General features: G+C 36.3%; 1 non-coding gene across 1 annotated transcript; it reads right to left on the bottom strand.

The window, feature by feature from the left end:
• Nucleotides 1-905: 905 nt before the first annotated feature.
• Nucleotides 906-1,012, bottom strand: LOC131173605 (small nucleolar RNA R71). The gene has a single exon (XR_009143918.1). It is a non-coding gene; the product is annotated as a small nucleolar RNA R71 (small nucleolar RNA).
• Nucleotides 1,013-17,586: the final 16,574 nt, after the last annotated feature.

Below are 17,586 nucleotides of genomic sequence, written 5' to 3'. Positions count from 1 at the left end.
AAGATTTAAGTGTGAAATATTAATTCCGAAATTGTTCCAAAATATATTACTTCATTTTAAGTTTACCATTCTAGTGTTTAAAATTAACAAACTTCATTCCCTAAGTATTCGATAGCCTAGACAGTCAAAATTACTGTGTAGATTGGTACTTGCTAAATAAATTCCTCATGGGAATGATACTCTACTTATCACTTTATTAGTTGTTAGCGATCCATGCACTTGCAGTGGTTGAAAAACCAGCAAATAAGTTTTTAGCACCGTTGCCAGGGATTTTGGTTTTAGTAATATCAAGCGATAAGCAATTTAGCTGATTTAGGTAATTATATTTATTATCTAATCTTATTTTAGTAGATGTATTTCTCTTTTTTTCTCTCAGGTGCCCAATCTGGTATATGACCAGAACAAGGCCAGAAGAAGAAATTTTGGACTATGATCCAGAGATAGACAGAACTCTGAAAGCCATCAGGAGGGAAAGGAAACATCAAGAGCACGGTCAAGGAGATCCTCAAATTCCAACCATGGCCAATAATAATGACAGACCAAGACTCTTGAGAGACTACAGAGCTCCATTTGTTCAAGGATTTCAGCCCAGTGTCACTAGACCCATAGTGGAAGCCAACAACTTTGAATTAAAACCAGCATGGCTCCAAATGATTCAACAAACCCAGTTTGTAGGTTCACCAACAGAAGACCCACACTATCACCTCCAGTGCTTTCTTGCCCTATGTGACACATTCAAGATGAATAGAGTGTCTGATCAAGCAATAAGACTCAGAGCATTCCCATTCTCCCTTCGGGACAGAGTAAGGAATTAGTTACTTTCTCAACCGGTTGGAACGTTCACCATTTGGGAAAACCTCTCTCAAGCTTTTCTAGCAAGGTATTTTCCACCTGCAAAGACTGCAAAACTGAGGCTTGAACTCAACACCTTTAGACAAAAGGAAGGAGAATCACTCTATGACGCATGGGAAAGATATAAAGACCTGCAGAGGGAATGTCCACACCATGGCATAGAAGATTGGCTATTAGTGCAAAATTTCTATAATGGATTACTACCCTTTACAAGGAGCGCAATTAATTCAGCTGCAGAGGGTGATCTAATGGAGAAAACAGTGCCACAAGCACTTAAACTTCTAGAAAGGGTAGCATTCCATAATTATGAGTGGTCAAATGAAAGAGGAAATGCAAGGAAAACTGTAGGGGTCCTGGAAGTAGATGCCCTAAGCATGATAAATGCTCAATTTGATCAGCTCATAAGGAAACTCGAAAGAATGCAAGCCAACGCAGTTGGTACAAACAGTCAACATGAGGACAGCTATGGAGGAGGATACATGAGTTCAGAATACAACAATTTCAATGAACCCTCCACAGAACAGATGAACTATGTGAATAATGGAGGAAACTTCAATAAGAGGCAGCCCAACAATCCATATTCAAATACTTACAACCCTGGATGGAGGAACCACCCAAATTTCTTATGGTCTAATCAGCACAACCAGCCAATAAACAAGCAACAAGGGTACAAACCACTAGCACCCCCTAGATTTCAGAACAGAGGTCAAAACTTTGCACAACCATCACTACCTCTCCAACCTCAACAACTTGAACTGAAAATGACCATGGAAACCATGATGGAAGGATTTCTAACAGCTCAACAACAACAAAATGAATTGATTAAACAGCTAACTTCCAGAGTGGACCAACTTGCTACTCATAACAAGATGGTAGGGAATCAAATCGCTCAGCAAGCAAGTTCTTCAAGTAAGGCTACTGGCAAACTGCCTAGCCAATCAGAAATGAACCCAAGGGAGCATTGTAAGGTAGTTACACTGAGGAGTGGGAGAACTCTAGTACAACCAGAGGTAGAACTGACAGAGGAAACCATAGAAAATTCTAAAGGCCAAGTAGAGAAAAAGGAGGAAGAAGCTAAGAAAGATCAGGAAGAGTAAGCAAGGAAGACAAAAAAATTAGCAGAGCCATACCAGCCTCCCCTACCTTTTCCTCAGAGATTTCAGAGAGCCAAGTTGGACAAGCAGTTTGGGAAGTTTTTGGAGGTTTTACAGAAACTTTACATCAACATCCCCTTCACTGAAGCACTTTCTCATATGCCATCCTATGCAAAATTACTTAAGGAAATTATGTCAAAGAAAAGAAAGCTAGAAGACTATGGAACAGTAACTCTAACTGTGACACCCCTTACCCGTCTACAGTGTAGCCGAGCAAGTTATGCCACTCAGTGTGTCGGAACACCAATTCATGTTTCAATTTCAATTAATCCTTTTTAATTCATTTATTTATAATTTTTGATAAATCTAAATTTTTCCGCAAATTTTATAGAAAATCCGGCAGAGTGCTGGCTATAAATTGGAAAAACAGTTCTTCTGAACCTGTTAAAAACACTTCCAATAATATCATCACATTATTCTCAATCAACCTCCAATATATTCTCAACAATTTATCAATTCACTTCAGTATCTCAAAAATTCAATTCAATTCAAAACACAATCAACTCAATGAAAAATTCTCAATTTATTACTGAACATATTCCATAGATACTTACATCAAAAGCATAATTACATGAATTTATAATATACATTACAGAAGGTTACAAAATATAAAATATCAAAATATCAAAATATCAAAATGGCCTAATGTCCTACCAAATGCACTGCAATGTGAGGTGACTCTGAACTCTGAGTGCAGATATGAAGGCTCACCCTGTATGAGGCCTGCTAGACTCCCCAGCTATGTCTCCAGTACCTGCGCGTGGCAAAAGCGACGCGCTAAGCAATTCTGCTTAGTGGTGACAATATAAAATAAAATAAAATAAAATAAAAACATGTGTACAGAATGTATATTTACATTTTTGGGTGAACTAAGTCTCAAATGTTTATTGCAATATTATTCAATTGAAGTTTGGTAAGATTTATTAATACTGCCCGAGTAACCTATACTAGTTGGATCGATCGATTAACGGGTAACTGCATCGGGTACTAAGTACCTCGGACCATCACACCATTGGTCACATTGTGTCTCCCGGTGTGCAACAGAACAGCTAATAAGCTGTAATAATTATCGGGGATTAAACCCGAGCATAACAACTCAATATCATAGCCAAAGGCTATTATGTCACAGAATGGCATGGAAAGCCATGAAATACAGAATGGCATGAAGCCATATGCAGTACTGCTAATAAAACCCTATTGACATGCCAACCTATCCAAACCAATCACATTAGGCCTATTAGGGCATTAACACTTTCATTTATGTAATTCTTTGAAATTGAATTTTTATGATTACTATTCATTTCATTGGTCAACCAAAATATTGACTTTTGCATTGACAATAGGTAAATTAGTTTAAATATCATCAACATACCACATTTTGCATTTTAAAATTGTTGGTATTGGTTGCCAATACCATCTCTAAGTTTAAAGTGAATTGGACAGAATTTTCAGTTTTCAAGCTTTGGGTTTACTGTTCCATTAGTCACCTTTGCAGTGGGAATTTGGAAAAATGATCAACATGAAAGTTGTTTCTTATTTTGTCTAGTTGAATTTCCTTTTTTGAATCACTCCATTTGGAGTTTTGTAGCTCAAGTTATGGCCTAAAAACCATAACTGGCTGGATTGGACAGATTCCAAAATTCTGGGTAAAATTGTTTCTGCCAGATTTGGTAACTCAAGTTTGGTTGGCAATTTGACTAGGTTATGGTCATAATTTGGGTCAGGTTTCTTCATGAAAGTTGTTGGTCTATATGTCACCTTTGCTGGTAAAATTTCAGGTCAATTGGACCTTTCTACATTGAGTTATGGCCAAATGACCAAACACTGTTCATTTAGTCATTTTGCCCAGGCAGATTGCAGGTCACCCGGATTAGGGCAAACTTTTGGTCAAGTTGGTTTGGTTTTCTGGGCACGGTTTCTTCTTCAAAGTTGTGCTATTATGTGTCTAGTTTCATGTCCAATTAGCCTTGCACCAATTGGACCTCTATATTTCAAGTTATGGCTGTCCAAACAGGCTAGACTCACATCCACACCTGCAGGTCACACAAGGCAGCCACTCCAACCTCAAATCCCAAAACCCAAATCACTTCATTTTTTATTCAAACCAAACCAAATGGTCACTAATTGACCATTAAAACCTACTCCCATCATCACAAGATCAAAGTCTCATTCTTCAACCCAAACCCTAACTCAACATTTCAAAACCATGCATTATCATTGCATTTATCAATTCACTTATAAGATACACATTAAGGGTAGCCATACTAGCATGTTAACTCTCCAAAAATCATCACCATATTACCCTAACCATGGCTGCCAAAATTTAGGGTTAGCATACCAATGGTGTTGAAGGAACGGAAGCGTGAAAAACACAAGATTATACCATTGAATTCAAAAATTTTCACCTAGGGTCACATGCACCATGCAAGATTTATTTTTATCTATTTGATTTCAATGATAAACAACATATTAAAACTCTTTTAATATGTTTTTGGATCTGTATTTGCCATTTAAGATTTTAAAATTAATCAGATTAATTTTAGAACCCTAGATTAAGTCAAGAACGATTACACTAACCTCTTGATGTGCCTGTCTGCGCCTTTGAGATTCGTCTTGAGGACACGGATGTTGTCCCTCTAGCTTGTCCACACCAAGAACACCTATGGCAGCCCTTGAACAGCTTCTAAAGCCTTTTCTATTAATTAGAAATTCAAGTTCTGCCTTTTAAGAGATTAGAGATGTAAACAGGACACTAGAAACAATTTCTAGTGTTCTTAATTCAAGAGATTGATGGCTAATCTCTTTGAATTGATGAGAGATGAAGAGAAATAGCTGGAGAGGCTCAAAGTGGCGTGACATATGAGAGGAGAGGCTGCTGGTTGTGTTTTCTTTTCATAACCCCACTTAAATAGCTAGGTTAACACATTAAACCCTAGCCACATGTCACCTTTTGATTAGCTCTAGGTTTAAGTGACCCAATCACATTGTGCCAAGTGTCAAACCTATATTTAATCTTGATTTTAATCATCTTACATGATTAAAAAATATTTGGCAAGCTTATGCGTTATGCCATGTGTCACCATCTCATGGTGCCACGTGTCACACTGTGAAATGACCAAAATGCCCCTGTGCCTTAATTTTGAGTTCTTAACCCAAAATAATTATTTTCTTCTTCTAATTAATTTATATCAAATATAAATTAATTAATTAATCTCTATTAATTAATTTCTCATCAATTAAATTCATATTTAAACACTTTAAATATAAATTTAATTTATACTACACATCCAATAATCTAGATTTGGTTTCAAGTCATGCTAGGAACTTTGCAATTTTATTGCAAACCAAATCTATTTAATTAATCAATTAAACTCTTTAATTAATTAATTAAATCATATTTAAATAGGTGATAACTTGTGTATGTGTGTGACTTACTAGGCTCATCACTAATTGGCAATGAGACATGATATCAACTCTTAATATCATCAGAACTCTTTCTTACCATAAATGATTTCTCTAAATCATTTTATGAACCTCATAGACCATGGTTAACACCTAGCATAGCATGCCATGGCCACCCAATTAGTAATAAGATTTACCTTAAATGAACCTATAATCATATGTTACCATGCACTAGAATCTCTCTGTTACAAAATCCCAACTCAAGTTGAGTCATGGTTTATGTCAAACTCCATTTGCTATGAATATTATGTTCTCTTTTAATTCCAGTTCTTGATTAAAAGATTTTTCTCATCGAAACTCTTTTACAATAAATCTATCTGTCTGGCAGAACTTGAAACATCAAGAACAATTAAATGAACATAGGATTTTAACTCTATTTACTTAGAGGAACAGATTCCATCTTGATCAACACCTACCTCCATATATAACTAGCGAGAGCCAACACATGCCCATATACCCATACATAGTACAAGTATGAAAGCGAGATCAAACTCAAACTACCTATATACAAGATAAGCGTGCTATCTCAGTCTAAAGATTATATGCACTGATATGATTTATGACAAAACATTGACAAGAGTAAACTCCATGTGCTTGTCATAAGTGTCACTGGTTCGGCCTACTTATCATTTATAAGTGCCTATCATGTTTGTTATATGGCATGAGACTCACCATTCCATCTTATTTATATCTCATATAAATAACTTGGGAACAAACATGAATACAATCTTTCTGGATAAGTCATGTCCTTATTATGAAGTATCCTCGATTGTGAACCTATTTATGATACTTTGTGCTAGAAATATTGTCACTCATATTCTTAACAACTTAAGAATAATATTTCTAACAAAATATCAATGGACCTTTTCTATTACACATAAATATATTATGTAAACGGAAAAGTGGAAATGCCTTTTATTATTAAAAAATATGAACAAGATACATACTAAATGATATGCTCTAGGGCATACTACTAACAATCTCCCACTAGCACTAGAGCCATTCATTACAACACCTTAGACCCATCTTCTCAAGATGTCAGTCTAACTGAGCTTGTGACAAAGGCTTAGTGAATGGATCTGCTGAATTTTTCACCGATGTTATTTTTCTCGCATGGCTATATCGCTTTGCCCAACTATATGTCCGATAATATGGTAGTGCCTTTCTATGTGTTTGGATTTTGGTGAGACCTTAGTTCCTTAGCTCAGATGATCGCTCCATTATTGTCACTAGTGGAAGACTCAATGGAAGGAACTACTGTAAGTTCTATCACGAACTTCTTTATCCAAATACTTCTTTTGCAAGATCTCGATGCAAGAATATACTCACCTTAGTAGTGGAATCTGCAATGCGTGCTGCTTGGAACTCTTCCAACCGATCGCACCTCCATTACAAATGAACACATATCCAGAGGTAGACTTTCTATTATCGATATCCGATTGGAAATCGTAATCATAACCATCCAATTGCAAGTCTCCACTTCCATAAATCAAGAATAAATCCTTAGTTCTTCTCAAGTACTTAAGGATATTCTTGACAGCTATCCAGATGTTCCAAACTGGATTGGATTGATACCGCTAGTCAAACTAATAAAGATATGCGATATCCGCCTAGTACACAACATTGCATACATTAAACTTCCAATAGCCAAGCATATGGAATCCTGCCATCTTATCTCTTTCTTCAGTGTCTTTGGAGACATCTCTTTAGAAAGGTGGATACCATGTCTCACTGGTAACAATCCTCTCTTGGAATCAAGCATGTTAAACCTCTTTAACACCTTTTCCAAGTATAGACTTTGGGATAAACCAATTATTCTTTCGCCTATCTCTATAGATGCGAATCCCAAGAATATAGGTTGCCTCCCTAAGTCTTTCATGGAGAATGTATTTGACAACCATACCTTTATAGTACAACATACCCGTATCATTACCCATCAACGATGTCATCCACATATAAGACAAGGAAAGTGATAGCACTGTCACTAACCTTCTTATATACATATGGCTCATCCTCATTTTTATAAAACCAAAAGATTTAATGGCTTCATCAAAACGGATGTTCCAACTCCTCAAGCTTGTTTCAACCCATAAATGGATCGCTTTAGCTTGCATACCTTGGAACCATCTTGGGATTCAAATCCCTTAGGTTGTTCCATGAAAATGTTTTCTTCAATGTATCCATTGAGAAAAGCTTTGACATCCATCCGCCAAATCTTATAATCATAGTATGCACTATTGCTAATAAAATCCTAATTGATTTAAGCATGGCAACAAAGCAGAAAGTCTCTCATAGTCTATTCCATGCCTTTGGCGAAACCCTTTCGCTACTAGCCTTGCCTTATAGGTCTCTACCTTTCCATCGTAACCAATTTTCTTCTTGAAAACCCATTTGTTCCCTATAGGTACAATACCTTTAGGTGGGTCAACAAGATCCCAAACTTGATTCTTATACATGGAATCAATCTCGATTTCATAGCATCAATCCATTTTGAAGAGTCTATATCCGATATAGCTTCTTCATAGGTAAGTGGATCATCTCCATGATCTACTTCTTCATGAGTAGACAACTCTTGTTCTTCTTCATGAAGAAAACCATATCTCACTAGTGGGTGAGATAGTTGTTCTACGAGGAAATGTATGTAGATGTTTCATCAATGGGTATAGGTTGACTAGATGGATCTATATCCATCCTGATCTGCTGGTTGGTCGAATTCTCCAATTCTAACTCTATTTGCCTTCCTTTGCCTCCTTCTTGAACAAACCGTTGTTCAAGAATGTGGCATCTCTACTTATCACAACCTTTGTGAAGTAGGCAAATAAAAATAATATCCAAAACTATCTTTTGGATATCCAACAAATCGACCTTTTCTCGATCCGGTCTCCAATTTATCGTTGTTCACTTTTGATATAAGTGGACAACCCCAAATCTTAACATGCTTAAGACTTGGTTTTCTTCCATGCCATATCTCATAAGGTGTGGAAGAAACTGATTTTGATGGAATCCTATTCGAATATATAAAGTCGATTCTAATGCAAATCCCCAAAAGGAGATTGGCATATCAAGATAGCTCATCATACTACGACATATCCAATAGGGTACGATTTCTCCTTCAGATATACCATTCACCGTATGCGTTCTGGAGGAGTCACCGAGAAACAATGCCATGCTCTCTCAAGTATTCATCAAATTCAAGATCAAATATTCACCTCCACGATCCGATCAAGAGCTTTAATACTTTTTCCTGTTTGATTTTCTACTTCAGATTTAAATTCCTTAAACTTTTCAAAGGATTCATGTTTGTATTTCATCAAATACAAATACCCAAACCTTGATTTATCATCAGTAAAGGTAATAAAATAATGAAAGCCCCTTCTAGCCATTTCTTTAAACGGACCACATACATCACTATGTATTAGTTCCAAAATATTTTCAGCTCTTAGCCCTTGTCCAACAAAGGGTGATCTAGTCATTTTGCCTTGAAGGCAAGATTCACAAGTTGGAGTAGGCTCAGAGCCCAATGAGGATAGAATCCCCATTTTCTCCAATTTTGCAATCCTATCTTCTGCAACATGACATAACCTTAAGTGCCAAATATATTTTGAACTTGAGTTGGTTTTCACCATGGCATTGTATTCTTTTAGATTGCTTTACTCTGGCCAGTGGAAACACTTTCTTACTGACAATGGAAACACTTTCCTGTTGGCAATGGAAACACTTTCCTGTTGGCAGTGGAAACACTTTCCTTTGCCTTCATCAGCTTTAGTCTTCCTTTTCTGCTTAGCTATTTTCTTGGAAGGACCAGGAATCTGAGATTTCTTTTTCTTATTGCGCTTCTTCTTATTGGACTTTCCAGTAGAAGAAGATGCAATAAAAGCTACCTCTTTTCCTTTATTGCCCGGCATATTCTTTTGGGCAATAACCAGCATGTTGAGTAATTTAGCTAAGGTGCATTCCTGTTTAGTCATATGGAAATTTGTCACAAAATTTCCAAAAGACTCGTGAAGGATCAAGGATCAAATCCGTTTGTAGTTGGAAATCCATGTTGAAGTCAAGATGTTCCAACCGCTCAATCACCAATCATCTTGTGGACATGATCCCCAACATTCTCCCTCGGACATCCTCATACGGAATAACTGTTTAGATATCTCATACCTAGCATTCTGTTGTGCTCACCATACAACTCTTGTAGGTGAAGGAGGATCTCACTAGCACTCGCATGTTCTCATGTTGCTTCAGAACTCATTACTCATGGAAGCAAGCATGTAACACTTAGCTCTCATATCATGCTCCTTCCACTTGTCCAAAGTATCATGTTCCTCTTGTGTGGCCTCTGGAGGTAAGGGACCAGAACATTTGAATATAGAACATATCCTATATGTTCAAGGTTCAGACAAGTTTCAAATTTCTTAGCCAATCGCATGATTAGGTCTGTCAACTGTTGTGATCAAGTATGCTTGCAAGGATATTGGATGGTGGTGGTTGTTTTGTGCTCATTTTTATCGAAAATTAACTTCAGAAAATAACCAGATTAATTAGTAAATGTATCATGTAATTAACCAAAATGATTATGGTCTTTTAATCAAATTGGTCCTCCCACTAACTTAGCGAATCCTACACTTCCAAAGTAGAAAACGGAAATCCTAGTTGGATGGATTTCTAGTGGGTGATTGAATTCTTATAATTCTATTGATCATCCTCATGTACATCCATTATTGGAATTACAATAAACTATAAGTGAGCAACTCCTTGCCCATCACATCTCATGTGAGGTTCAATCCTTTTGCTAGCCCCTAATGCTCAAAATCTCAGGTACATCCAATATTGACTTATCTTGCATTAGTTAAGTTGATCCCATTGAGCCAGTAATTATGCAAATAATTTTAATGTCCTCAGGTACATCCAATATTGGCCACCAAACCATTTACATATTTACAACATCTCATGCTTAACAATTATTCTTAAGAAAATCTCTTAAATTAATTGCATCTCATGCAACTATTTAAAATTTCTTAAAATAATTGCCCCAATGGAGGGCTTATGTTATAATTACTTTAATTATAGCATTTCCAACTTAATCATTTGTTTGGAAGATTTTATGGTCATTCTATTTACTATTAAGGTCTCACTTTGCACATTATCCATTTAGCATGCATATATCATATAATTGCATACATTCCCATACATCTCATGCATTCATGGATAAGCGAGAAATATGGTATGATCATGGACTTTCTAAGGGATTCAATTGAGCCACCAAGAATTGAATCGTGGCATTCCTAGGTGCATTTCATTCATTCATTTTACAAGAGTTGCTGAAGGAGTACATAATCAACACTTGATATTGAATTCCTCCCACCGGTCCCACCAATGCTCTTGACTCCTTGAACTTCTTTCAATCCAATATTACATAGTAATCCTTGGCATACCAAGGCGAATTTACAAGAACTTAAATAAATGAAATTACAACCCAAAAATATTACAAACTTAATAATACATGCCCAAAATAAATTAAAATAAATTAATTAATTTACAATCCCAAAGAAACATAAAAGAAATAAATCCAATCACATTGGTCTTTTATAGTCCATGATCATCCATCATGCATATCACTATTTAACAATTAAATAAAACATACATACTTAAATTAAATTGAATATCTCATATTCAACTTAAAAATCCAGATTTGAATATGATTCAAATAAATTTAAAAATTCATATTTGAATCTCATTCAAACAAATTTAAAAATTCAGATTTGAATCACATTCAAACAACTTCAAAAATTCAGATTTGAATCACATTCAAACATTTTTTAAAAAATCAGATTTGAATCACATTCAAATATTTTTTAAAAAATCAGATCTGAATTTTATTGAATCAATTTTAAAAAATCAGATTTAAATATGATTCAAACAACTTTAAAAATTCAGATTTGAATCACATTCAAACAACTTTTAAAATTCAGATTTGAATCACATTCAAACAATTTTTAAAATTCTGATTTGAATCATAATTTAATTGTGTGATTAAAACAACTAATTAAACACTTTAATTAGTCAAAGAATAGGCCTTAGATCATACAACAATTGCAAAATTAAAAGCCAAACCTTGAACCACCCATGGAACCATTGTTGCCGCCACCAACGGTGGCTTCTCCATGTGTGACGCCACATCTCATGATCCAACCAGCAATGAATCTCTTGATCTCATGATCAAACACACAATTAAATTATATAATCAACAATCTAAATGGCAAATATAGTGGCTCTGATACCAATTGAAGGAACGGAAGCGTGAAAAACACAAGATTATACCATTGAATTCAAAAATTTTCACTAAAGGGTCACATGCACCATGCAAGATTTATTTTTATCTATTTGATTTCAATGATAAACAACATATTAAAACTCTTTTAATATGTTTTTGGATCTGTATTTGCCATTTAAGATTTTAAAATTAATCAGATTAATTTTAGAACCCTAGATTAAGTCAAGAACGATTACACTAACCTCTTGATGTGCTGCAGCGTGTCTGCGCCTTTGAGATTCGTCTTCAGGACACCAGATGTTGTCCCTCTAGCTTGTCCACACCAAGAACACCTATGGCAGCCCTTGAACAGCTTCTAAAGCCTTTTCTATTAATTAGAAATTCAAGTTCTGCCTTTTAAGAGATTAGAGATGTAAACAGGACACTAGAAATAATTTCTAGTGTTCTTAATTCAAGAGATTGATGGCTAATCTCTTTGAATTGATGAGAGATGAAGAGAAATAGCTGGAGAGGCTCAAAGTGGCGTGACATATGAGAGGAGAGGCTGCTGGTTGTGTTTTCTTGTCAGAACCCCACTTAAATAGCTAGGTTAACACATGAAACCCTAGCCACATGTCACCTTTTGATTAGCTCTAGGTTTAAGTGACCCAATCACATTGTGCCAAGTGTCAAACCTATATTTAATCTTGATTTTAATCATCTTACATGATTAAAAATATTTGGCAAACTTATGTGTTATGCCATGTGTCACCATCTCATGGTGCCACGTGTCACACTGTGAAATGACCAAAATGCCCCTGTGCCTTAATTTTGAGTTCTTAACCCAAAATAATTATTTTCTTCTTCTAATTAATTTATATCAAATATAAATTAATTAATTAATCTCTATTAATTAATTTCTCATCAATTAAATTCATATTTAAACACTTTAAATATAAATTTAATTTATACTACACATCCAATAATCTAGATTTGGTTTCAAGTCATGCTAGGAACTTTGCAATTTTATTGCAAACCAAATCTATTTAATTAATCAATTAAACTCTTTAATTAATTAATTAAATCATATTTAAATAGGTGATAACTTGTGTATGTGTGTGACTTACTAGGCTCATCACTAATTGGCAATGAGACATGATATCAACTCTTAATATCATCAGAACTCTATCTTACCATAAATGATTTCTCTAAATCATTTTATGAACCTCATAGACCATGGTTAACACCTAGCATAGCATGCCATGGCCACCCAATTAGTAATAAGATTTACCTTAAATGAACCTATAATCATATGTTACCATGCACTAGAATCTCTCTGTTACAAAATCCCAACTCAAGCCGAGTCATGGTTTATGTCAAACTCCATTTGCTATGAATATTATGTTCTCTTTTAATTCCAGTTCTTGATTAAAAGATTTTTCTCATCGTAAACTCTTTCTCAATAAATCTATCTGTCCTGGCCATGAACTTGAAACATCAAGAACAATTAAATGAACATAGGATTTTAACTCTATTTACTTAGAGGAACAGATTCCATATTGATCAACACCTACCTCCATATATAACTAGCAGGAGCCAACACATGCCCATATACCCATACATAGTACAAGTATGAAAGCAGTATCAAACTCAAACTACCTATATACAAGATAACTGTGCTATCTCAGGTCTAAAGATTATATGCACTGATATGATTTATGACAAAACATTGACAAGAGTAAACTCCATGTGCTTGTCATAAGTGTCACGTTCCCTACTTATCATTTATAAGTGCCTATCATGTTTGTTATATGGCATGAGACTCACCATTCCATCTTATTTATATCTCATATAAATAACTTGGGAACAAACATGAATACAATCTTTCTGGATAAGTCATGTCCTTATTATGAAGTATCCTCGATTGTGAACCTATTTATGATACTTTGTGCTAGAAATATTGTCACTCATATTCTTAACAACTTAAGAATAATATTTCTAACAAAATATCAATGGACCTTTTCTATTACACATAAATATATTATGTAAACGGAAAAGTGGAAATGCCTTTTATTATTAAAAAATATGTACAAGATACATACTAAATGATATGCTCTAGGGCATACTACTAACAGGTGTTTCATCAAATTTCTTTGTCATTTACACATATTTATAGTTCTTAAACATGAAATTAAAGTGAAATTCAAGGTTTAGGTCACTAACTTCTTTTAGCTCAAATCCAAGCCAACCAAAACTTTAATTTTTCTTCAAAATTTTGCTGCCCAAAGCTTCCTCAAGGTGTGGGGTGAATTTTTTGTGAAGACAACTAGGGCTTTTGGTGGAAGAAAGCTAGGGAAATGGAGGTTTAGAAATTTGTTAATGGTGGTTATGGTGGAATGGTTCACGGCAAGAGGAAGAAGAAAGAAAGAAAAGTCTGATTTTCTTCATTTTCCAGCCAAATTGACCTCTTTTAAGTTAGTTTATGCCATGTGTCACCATGTAATTGGGTGAAGACGAAATGACCAAAATGCCCTCCGTTTGGCTTAACGGGCTAAAATTGTCTGTACTGATTGAAAAATTTTTCTAAGCATTTCCTTGGCATTCTAATACCATAAGAACCTCAATAACCCTTCTTTGGAGTCCCAATAATTAATTTATAATTTATCCCCCAGGTCTAGGGCTCCTAGTTGCGAGAACCGCAACTTCTCACTAGGTTACCCATCGCTAGGGCACCGACTCATTAACTTGGTTGTATTTTAATTCTAAAATTTTTACTAAATTTTTCTTATTAATATTTGAGTTAATTATGGTTCCTCACTTTAGTTTAAATATTTTTCCGGACGTTCTAGCTGTCCGGACCGACACTGGTCACCGGAACAGTAGAATGTACGGAGTTGCTACCGGGAGGGTGTTACAACTCTTCCCCTCTAATTTAAATTTCATCCTCGAAATTTACCTGATGCAAACAGTTGAGGGAACTGTTGCCTCATCGTCTCTTCACTTTCCCAAGTTGCCTCTTCAATGTTATGGTGCCTCCAAAGCACTTTCACCAGTGGAATTTGTTTATTTCTCAGTTCCTTCACTTCTCGAGCTAGGATCCGTATAGGTTCCTCTTCATATGTCAAATTCGGTTGTACTTCAATTTCTTCCATGGAGATGACATGTGAAGGGTCTGAGCAGTATCTTCTGAGCATGGACACGTGGAACACATTGTGGATCTTGTCCAGCTCTGGTGGTAAAGCTAGCCTGTAGGCTATTGGTCCCACACGTTCAATGACTTCATATGGGCCAATAAACCTAGGGCTCAACTTACCTTTTCTTCCGAACCTCAATGTTTTCTTCCATGGTGAGACTTTGAGAAATACTTTATCACCAACTGCATACTCTATCTCTTTTCTCTTCAGATCGGCATAAGACTTCTGTCTATCGGAGGCAATCTTCAGGTTAGCTTTGATTATTTTCACTTTTTCCTCAGTCTGTTTCACCAGGTCTAGTCCTACCAGCTTATCTTTGCCCAATTCAATCCAACACACTGGGGTTCTACATTTTCTCCCATACAGTGCTTCATACGGAGCCATTTGAATGCTAGCTTAGTAGCTATTGTTGTATGCGAATTCTGCCAGTGGGAGGTATCTATCCCAACTTCCCTCAAACTCAATGACACAACTCCTCAGCATATCCTCAAGGACCTGACATATATTTCATGTTATTATTATTATTTCAGTTCAATATTTGCATTAGTTCAATCGGTTTTAGTTGTTTACCTGGATTACTCTTTCTGATTGCCAATCCGTCTGAGGATGAAAAGCTGTGCTGAAGTGGAGTTGTGTACCCAAGGATTCATGCAACTTCCTCCAGAATCTTGATGTAAACCTTGGGTCTTGGTCAAATATGATGGAAAGTGGGATTCCATTCAGCCTAACTATCTCACTGATATACAATTCTGCTAGCTTCTTCAGTGAGTAGTCAGTCCTAACTGGCAGAAAATGTGTTAACTTCGTCAATCTGTCCACTATCACCCACACTGCATCATGCTTCCTTTGAGTGAGAGGTAGACCACTAACAAAATCCATAGTGACCCGGTCCCATTTCCATTCAGGTATGTTTATAGGCTGTAACAAACCCGATGGAGCTTGATGTTCTGCCTTAACTTACTGACATGTCAAGCATTTAGTCACATAGTCAGCTGTATCCCTCTTCATACCAGGCCACCAATAATGAGGCTTCAAATCATTATACATTTTTGTGCTCCCTGGGTGCATAGCATAAACACTCGTGTGTGCTTCTTTTAGAATACTAGTCTTCAGTTCCCCATCATCTGGTACACACACTCTTCCTCTGTAGTATAGACACCCATCTGCTTTCACCTCATATTCAGTTTCCTTCCTCGTGAATTTTAGCCATAATTGCCATTAGTTTTTCATCCGCATACGCCCATCTTGTATTTGCTGTAGTAGGGTTGGCCTCACTTGCAACTCAGCCAAAATAGCTCCATCTTGAGCTAAGGACAGACAAGCATTGAGTGATCTTAAAGCTGTGATGGACTTCCTGCTCAAAGCATCAGCAACTACATTTGCCTTCCCAGGATGATAATCTATCACACAATCATAGTCCTTTAGGAACTCAATCCATTGCCTCTGTCTAAGATTGAGCTCCTTCTGGGTTGGCAAATATTTTAGACTCTTGTGGTCTGTATAGATGTAGCATTTTTCACCATATAAATAATGCCTCCATATCTTCAGTGCGAAGATAATCGCTGCTAACTCCAGGTCATGAGTAAGGTAGTTCTGTTCATGTGGCCTTAACTGCCTGGAAGCATAGGCGACCACTTTCCCCTCTTACATCAATACACACCCTAGCCCATTATGCGAGGCATCACTATAGACCACAAAGTCTTTTCCCGACACTGGCTGTGTTAACACTGGTGCCTCTGTCAACATAGCATTTAATCTCTCAAAACTAGCCTGACATTTGTCATTCCAGTTAAATCTGACATTCTTGTGTAACAACTTGGTCATTGGAGTAGCTATTAAGGAAAATCCCTTCACAAATCTGTAGTATCCAGCTAGCCCCAAGAAACTTCTGACCTCAGTTGTATTTCTAGGAGGCTTCCATTCCATCATTGCTTCTATCTTTTTGGGATCTACTCTAATCCCCTCAGCTGATACTATGTGTCCAAGGAAGGAGATTTCACTCATCCAGAAGTCACATTTGGACAGCTTAGCATACAGCTTCTTTTCTCATAGGGTTTGCAGAACAATCCTTAAATGTTCATCATGTTCTTCCCTGGTCTTGGAATACACCAGAATATCATCAATAAATACCACTACGAACCGATCTAAGTATGGATGGAAGATACGGTTCATAAGGTCCATAAATGCTGCTGGTGCATTTGTTAACCCAAATGACATCACTAAAAATTCATAGTGCCCATACCGGGTTTTGAATGCAGTTTTTGACACATCTGCATCCTTTACCCTCAACTGATGATACCCTGATCTGAGGTCAATTTTTGAAAATACATCGGCTCCCTTAAATTGATCAAACAGATCGTCAATTCTGGGCAATGGATATTTATTCTTCATAGTTACTTTTATTCAACAGCCGGTAATCAATACACAATCTCAAAGTTCCATCCTTTTTCTTCACAAATAGCACCAGAGCTCCCCATGGTGACACACTGGGGCATATGAACCCCTTATCAAGCAACTCTTGCAACTGAGTTTTCAACTCCCTCAATTCAGTGGGTGTCATCCTATAAGGAGCAATGGAAATGGGTCTTTGTGCGGCATTACCTCAATAGCAAACTCGACTTCCCTTTACGGTGGTAAACCGTGCAACTCTTCAGAAATACATCCGGGAAGTCTCTTC

This window comes from Hevea brasiliensis, chromosome 14, assembly GCF_030052815.1.
Source record: "Hevea brasiliensis isolate MT/VB/25A 57/8 chromosome 14, ASM3005281v1, whole genome shotgun sequence".
In the NCBI taxonomy this organism is placed as follows: Eukaryota; Viridiplantae; Streptophyta; class Magnoliopsida; order Malpighiales; family Euphorbiaceae; genus Hevea; species Hevea brasiliensis.
Note: the sequence above shows the minus strand (reverse complement) of the source record. Positions and strands in the feature narration are given on the sequence as shown.